This window comes from Rhinopithecus bieti, unplaced genomic scaffold (assembly GCF_001698545.2).
Source record: "Rhinopithecus bieti isolate Rb0 unplaced genomic scaffold, ASM169854v2 scaffold_23862, whole genome shotgun sequence".
In the NCBI taxonomy this organism is placed as follows: domain Eukaryota; kingdom Metazoa; phylum Chordata; class Mammalia; order Primates; family Cercopithecidae; genus Rhinopithecus; species Rhinopithecus bieti.
The window spans coordinates 342,089-350,185 of record NW_016811338.1 but is presented as its reverse complement, the minus strand read 5'-3'; the positions used below and the strand labels follow the sequence as shown (position 1 = coordinate 350,185).

The 8,097-nt window shown below is 36.7% G+C and overlaps 1 pseudogene; it reads left to right on the top strand.

The window, feature by feature from the left end:
* Window positions 1-4,463: 4,463 nt before the first annotated feature.
* Window positions 4,464-5,398, top strand: LOC108543306 (olfactory receptor 2A14-like; annotated as a pseudogene).
* The last annotated feature ends 2,699 nt before the right edge of the window (window positions 5,399-8,097 follow it).

Genomic DNA, 8,097 nt, shown 5'->3' with positions numbered 1-8,097 from the left:
TTCCTTCCTTCCTTCCTTCCTTCCTTCCTTTCCTTCTTTTCCTTCCTTTCCTTCCCTTCCTTCCTTTCCTTCCCTTCCCTTCCCTTCCCTTCCCTTCCCTTCCTCCCTCCCTCCCTCCCTCCCTTCCTTCCTTCCTTCCTTCCCTCCTTCCTTCCTTCCTTCTTTCCTTCCTTTAAGCCAGGATCTCCCTTTGTCACTGAGGTTTGAGTACAGTGGTACAGTCACAGCTCACTGCAGCCTCCACCTTCTGAGCTCAGGTGATTCTCCCACCTTAGCCTCCCAAGTAGCCGGGACTGCAGGTGCCGACCACCATAACTGGCTAATTTTTTGCATTTTTCAGAGACAGGGTTTTGCCACGTTGTCCAGGCTAGTTTTGAACTGCTGGGGTCAAGCAATCTGCCTACTTTGGCCTCCCAAAGTGCTGAGATTACAGGTGTGAGCCACAGCACCCAACCAGCAATTTCTTAAAATAAGACAATAATAAAGTTTACTGCAATGAATGACTGCTCCTTTTACAAATGATTTATCTGTAGCATGTGATGCTGTTTGATAGCATTTTTCCCACAGTAGAACTTCTTTCAAATTTGGAGTCAATCCTCTCAAACACTGCTACTGCTTTATCAACTGAGTTTATGTAATATTCTAAATCATTTCTTGTCATTTAACAATGTTCACAGCATCTTCACCAGCAGTATAGTCATCTCAATAAACCATTTTCTTTCTCATCCATAAGAATTCTATGTACATTCAAGTTTTATCAGGCGATTGCAGCAATTCAGTCACATACTTAGGCTCCACCTCTACTTCTAGTTCTCTTGCCATTTCTACCACATCTGTAGTTACTCCTCTGAGTCTAGAACCCCTCAAGGTCATCTATAAAGGTTCAAATAAAGTTCTTCCAAACTTTTGTTAATGCTGATATTTTGACCTTCTCCCATTAATTATAAATGTTCTTTACATTATTTAGAATGGAGAATCTTTTCTGGGAAGTTTTCAGTTGACTTTGCCCTGATTCATCAGAGGGATCCCTGTGTAGGGCAGCTATAGCCCAGTGAAATGTATTGCTTAAATATTAAAACTTAAAAGCAGAAATCAGTCCTTGATCCATGGGCTGCAGAGTGGAAATTGTGTTAGCAGGGATGAAATCACTGTACATCTCCATCAGAGTTTTGGGGCGACAAGGTGCATTGTCAGTGAGCAGTAATACATTGAAAGGAATCTTCTTCTTTTCTGAGTAGTTGGTCTCAACAGTGGGCTTAAAATATTCAGAAACACTACTAGCATGAAGAATGTGGCAAAGCGTTTTACAAGTCCTCAATTCTTAGCAGACATAAAATAGTTTATATTGGAGAGAAACTTTACAAACCTGAAAGATGTGACAATGCTTTTAACAACACCTCAAACATTTGAAAATATAAAATAAATCATAATGGTCCCAGACCCCAGAAATGTGAAGAATCTGTCAAAGCCTTTAAATGGTTGTCACCCATGATTTTAGGTAAGATATTCATATTGTAGAAAACTACATGTGTGAAGAATGTGACAAAACTTTAAACTAATGCTCACATTTTATTGCACAAGCAAGCATTTTTACTTGAGAAAAAATTGTACAAATATAAAGAACATGATACGTGCTCATATCGTACTCAACATCCAAGAGTTCATACTTAATAAAAGCATTGTAATTGCTATTACTGTCAAAATGTCTTTCAGGAAATATAAACCATTAAAGTGAAGAGGAGCATTCATTCTGAAGACTAACATTACAAATATAAAGAGGGTTGTAGTACCATTACTTGTGTCATAGATGTTATTGTGCAGATTTTCTAGTAGAGGAAAACCCTGAAGCAGTTTCTCAAAACTTGTTCAACATCAGGGAATTTACATTGGAGAAAACCCTAATAAATGTAATGAGTTTGAATAAAGATTTGCTCAAAAATGACAGTTAAGAAAACACCAGAGAGTTCATAGTAAAATATATTTTTACAGATGCAGTAAATACGAAAAAATACATTTACTTCAAAATTAAGTCAAAATTATGTCTATGTCAACATCAGATAATTCACAGTAGAAATAACTAAGACATTGATCCTTTAGACATTACACTAAATCAGAGTATTGTGTGTAGAAAATTATCCCAAACTGAAGTTGTTAGATAAATTATTTGTATATAACTTTAAAAGAAGATTGGAGAGTTGTAATTGCATTCAAAGTATACTATTTTCATGGAAAAAACTGACAGATTTTTTTGGAAAGTGAATAGTGATATAATTCAACTCACAAATTACTTCATGCTGTATCTTTGATTTTATGGTCATAATAAAACTATATAGAAGTATAAATAAAAAATTCAGTATACCATGCTGCAAGCAGATGTACTGTCATCCAGGCTTTGTTGCTCAATTTACAGAACATGGCAGAGTAGATTTAGCATAATGCTTAAGAGCCCTAGGATTTTTGGACTGGTTACTGAGCATTGGCTTCAACTTAAAGTCACCGCTGCATTAGCCCCCAACAAGAGTGTCAGCCTATCTTTTGAAGTTTGAAGCCAGACATTGACTTCTCCTCTCTAGCTATGAAAGTCCTAGATGGCATCTTCTTCCAATAGTACCTTGATCAGCAACCTTAGCTAGATCTGGATAACCTGTGGCAGCTTCTACAGCAGCAGTTGCTGCTTCATCTTGCACTTCTATGTTATGAAGACAGCTTCTTTCCTTAAACCTCATGAACCAACATGTGGCTAGCTTAAAAACTTTTCTTCAGTAGCTTTCTCACCTCTCTCAGCCTTTGTAGAAGGGAAGAGAATTAGGGCCTTGTTCTGGATGAGGCTTTGGCTTAAGGGAATGTTGTGCCTGGTTTGATCTTCTATCCAGACCACTCAAACTTTTTCCATATCAGCAATAAGGCTGTTTCACTTTCTTATAATTCATATGTTCACTGGAGTATCACTTTTAATTTTTCTCAAGAACTTTTCTTTTGTATCCAGAACTTGGCTGTTTGGTGCAGGAGGCCTGGCTTTCAACCTATCCTGGCTTTTGACATGCCTTCCTCATTAAGCTTAGTTATTTCTGGCTTTTGATTTAAAGTGAGAGATACGTGATTTAAAGTGAGAGATTGAACAAATAGAGGCCATTGTAAGATTGTTAATAGACTTAATTTCAATATTGCTGCATCTCAGGGAATAGGGAGGCCCAAGGAGAGGGAGAGAAACAGAGGAACAGTTAATCAGCAGAACAGTTAGAACAAACATTGATTGTTTTCTATTTTATATGAATGTGATTCTTAGTGCCCTAAAATGATTATAATAGTAACATGAAAGATTAGTGATTACAAATCACCATAACGGATACAATAATAATGAGAAAGTTGGAGATACTGGAAAAATTACTGAGTTGTTAGGTAGAGGCATAAATTAAGCACATGCTGTTGGAAAAACGGTACAGATAGACTTGCACAACTCAGGGGTGCCACAAACATTCAGTTTATAAAAAAGCATAATATCTGTGAAAGGCAATAAAGGGAAGTGCAATAAAATGAAACAGAATAAAATGAAGTGCACTTGTATAATGATTTTAATATATGCATCAGAAATTACATTAGGAAAATATTAAGAACTCTATTGTATGAAGATATTTGGGAGTCACCATCTTTACCAAGGGATGCATGTTTGCATCACCAATAATTGGACAAATTAACATCACGCCTGTACTCCTGAAATGCAGCTAGGAGGGTGCCATTCTTTTTAAATGTGAAAAGTCAATAATACAAATCAAAACATGAGGAACATTGTACACTCCCAATCTGAAGAGCATTCCACTAAATAACTGCTGTATCAAATTCAAAACATCAATGTCTGGAAAGGCAAAAAAAAAAAAAAAAAGTTTGAGTAAATATTATAGGTGCAAGGAACCTAAAGATAGGTGACATTAAATATAATGTGTAATCTTGGATTAGGTTCTGGGTGAGTGGAATTGGAAGGAGGATATTGTATATTAGAAAAAAAATTCAATATTAAATTTCCTGATTTTAGTAATTGTACTATAGCCAGGTTAGTAAATGTGTTTGCTCATGGTGAAAACACAAAGAACTTAGGAGGGATAAATAGGCATCATGTCTATACTTTAATATCAAGAATTTCAGAAAAATTATAAGTTTACATAGAGAAAAAAAGCATAATAAGGCAAAAAATAAAGACATGTTAACTTTTACTAAGTCTGGGTGAAGGTATATGAAAGTTTTTTGCAAGATCTGTGATACTTTTCTGTGATTTTAAATTTATTTCATAATCAAACATTTAAAACAAAAAGGTAACAAATCTGGGAAAGCAGGAGAAACTGCCAAGTGAAGACAAGCATACAACCTTCCTCTGAACTTATTTTGAGATGAATAACTGCAGTTTCCATTGATCCTCCAGTTCTAACCTCTCCATCATTCTTCGGTCCTTGACAGACTGCCATTAAGGAATGGAATGCCACCAATCATGGGTCACAGAATTCATCCTGGTGGGATTCCAGTTCAGTGCAGACATGGCAATGCTCCTCTTTTGGATCTTCTCCCTGTTATACATCTTCAGCCTGCCAGGGAATGGCATGATCTTGGGACTCATCTGTCTGGACCACAGTCTGCACACCCCCATGTACTTCTTCCTCTAACACCTGGCTGTCATAGACATGTCCTATGCTTCCAACAATGTTCCCAAGATGTTAGTGGATCTTGCGAACCAGAAAAGCACCATCTCCTTTGTGCCATGCATAATGCAGACATTCTTGTATTTGGCTTCTGCAAACACAGAATGTCTGATTTTGGTGGTGATGTCCTATGATCGCTATGTAACCATCTCCTGCTCCCTACGTTATAATGTCCTCATGAGCTGGAGATTGTGCACTGTCCTGGCTGTGGCATCCTGGGAACTCAGCTTCCTCCTGGCTCTGGTCCATTCATTTAGTTCTCATTCTGAGGCTGCCCTTCTGTGGGCTCATGAAATCAACCATTTCTTCTGTGAAATCCTGTCTGTCCTCAAGTTGGCCTGTGCTGACACCTGGCTCAACCAGGTGGTCATCTTTTCTGCTTCCGTGTTCATCCTAGTGGGGCCGCTCTGCCTGGTGCTGGTCTCTTACTTGCGCATCCTGGCGGCCATGCTGAGGATCCAGTCTGGGGAGGGCCACAGAAGGCTCTTCTCCATCTGCTCCTCTCACCTCTGCGTGTGGGGCTCTTCTTTGGCAGTGCCATTGTCATGTACATGGCCCTCAAGTCCTGCCATCCTGAGGAGCAGCAGAAGGTCCTTTCCCTGTTTCATAGCCTTTTCAATCAGATGCCGAACCCTCTAATCCACAGCTTGAGGAATGCAGAGGTCAAGAGCATCCTGAGGAGGACACTGAGGAAGGAGAGACTGATGTAAGACATCTCAAAGGGCACCAAGAGGAGAGGGCCCTGCTCCCTACAAAATGTGGAAGTTGGCTTTTTTGTCTTCTGCTAGGATAAATGCCACCTTAAAATTAAATATTTATTAACTTAAACATATAAACTGAAATCTTAAACTCTTGAGAGGAAAATAGAATACCTTCACTAATTAGGTAGAAATATATTTGTAGAAAAGACACAATAATCAATAGAAGTAAAATTTGAATAATTAACATTGAAAATTTTTGAAATTAATCACTGTGCTTATCAAAGTCTCCATTAAGAAACAAGAAATGCATCCACAAAGTGATAAAATTCACTGTCCTGTATCCAGCAAAGAACTATAGACAATATATAAAAAGAACTCCTTCAAATTAATATTAAAAGACAAACAAATTTTATAAAATGGGCAAAGTGCTTGAACAGACACTTCTCAAAAGAAATGCAAGTGGTCAATAAACATATAAAATGCTGCTCTACACGATTAGTCCGCAAGAAAATGTAAATTAGTTACCATCAGGTAGCATTTTATATCCCCTCAACTGTCTAAAATTTTTAATGGATTATTCATTACTGAAATGATTGGAAATCTAACTCCAATAATTGGGAAACAGTTAATACTAGTAAAGTTTGTACCCATTGAATTAACATGTTTGAGCACATTATATATTCTCTGGGTCAACAGTTAGTGACTTTTTCCTGTTAGAGGCCACAGAAAAATATATAAGACTTTGAGGACCATCTTCTTCGTCATAAAGTCAACAAAAATAAGCAATGGGGAAAGGACTTGCTATTCAACAAATGGTGCTGGGATAACTGGCTAGCCATATGCAGAAGAGTGAAACTGGACCCCCTACTTTCACCACATATAAAAAATAACTCAAGATGGATTAAAGACTTAAATGTAAAACCACACCTATGAAAATCCTAGAAGAAAATCTAGAAAATACCCTTCTTGAATTCAGCATTGACAAAGAATTATTGGCAAAGTCCCCAAAAGCCATTGTAAAAAACCAAAATTGACAAATGAGATGTAATTAAACTAAAGATATTCTGCACAGCAAAAGAAACTATCAACAGAATAGACAGACAACTTAAAGAATGAGACAAAATATTTGCAAACTATGCATCCAACAAAGGTCTAATATTCAGAATCTATAAGAAACAAACAAATCAACAAGCAGAAAACAACCCCATTAAAAATGGGCAAAGGACATGAACAAACACTTTTCAAAAGAAAACATACAAGCAGCCAACAAACATGAAAAAATGCTCATCATCACTAATAATCAGATAAATGCAAATCAAAACCACAATGAGATTCCATCTTACATCAGTCAGAATGGCTACTATTAAAAAGTCAAAACATAACAGATGCTGGCAAGGCTGCAGATAAAAGGAAACACTTATACACTGCTGGTGAAAATGTAAACTAGTTCAATCATTGCAAAAAGCAATTTGGAGGTTTCCTAAAGAACTAAAAATAGAACTACCATTCAACTCAACAATCCCATTACAGGGTATATGCCCACAGGAAAAGAAATATTTCTACCAAAGAAATACATACATGTGTATGTTCGTCACAGCACTAGTCACAATATCAAAGACATGGAATCAACCCAGGTGGCCATCAGAAGTAGATTGGATAAAGAAAATGTGGTACATATACACCATGGAATACTATATAGCCATAAAAAATGAAATTATGTCCTTTGCAGCAATATGTATGCAAATGGGAGTCATTATCCTAAGCAAATTAATACTGAAACAGAAAACCAAATACCACATATTCTCATTTATAACTGGGAGCTAAACTTTGAGTACATATAGACATAAAGGTGGGGAAAGTAGACACTGGGAACTACTAGAGAGCATAAGGAGGGAGAGTGTGTGGACTGCAAAATGATCTGTTGGGTACTATGCCCAGTACCTGGTGGAGGGATCATCTGTACCACAGACCTCATCATCACACAATACACCCATGTAACAAACCTGCACTTGTACAACCTGAATCTAAAATAAATGTAGAAATTATTTTTAAAATGTACACAAAACATAAATGTATAAGGCAAGGGATTATCAGTAAATGGCCATTCCCCAGCTGCCTTCCTACCCCTCCCAGTCACTATCTACTCCCTTCACCCTAATGATGTCTAATATCCTGGCTTTAACATTATAGTTTAGTTATTGCCTATGTTTGAAATTTACATAAGTGGAATCATACATCCTTTTGTGTCTGGCTTTTAATCACTCTGTGTTTGTAATATTCATCCATGTTACTGAATGTTGAGGTTCGTTCATTTTCTTTGTTATTTAGTATTCTGCTGCATGAATATACAACAGATTACTCAACTTCTCCCTGTTGATAGATATTTGGATTCTTTTCAGGTTTTAGCTATTACAAAACAATGCTGTTATCTCCTTTAACACCAGAGTTTCATTTTGCCTGTTTCAGGAAATTATATAAAATGGCACTGTGACATAAAAGTAAATAAATAAAATAAAACAAAAGTTGTTCTAACATTTTAAAGGAAAGGCTAAATATTCTGATAATTTTGCTCTCCTATCTAGTGAGATGGTTCCTCGATTTTAGAGAACATAGATTCTATTGAATATTGCCCTATTTTCAAAGCTTGAATTTAATCAGTCACCATTTTTATATTAACCTTCTTCTACAAACTATATTCAAAATTCTTG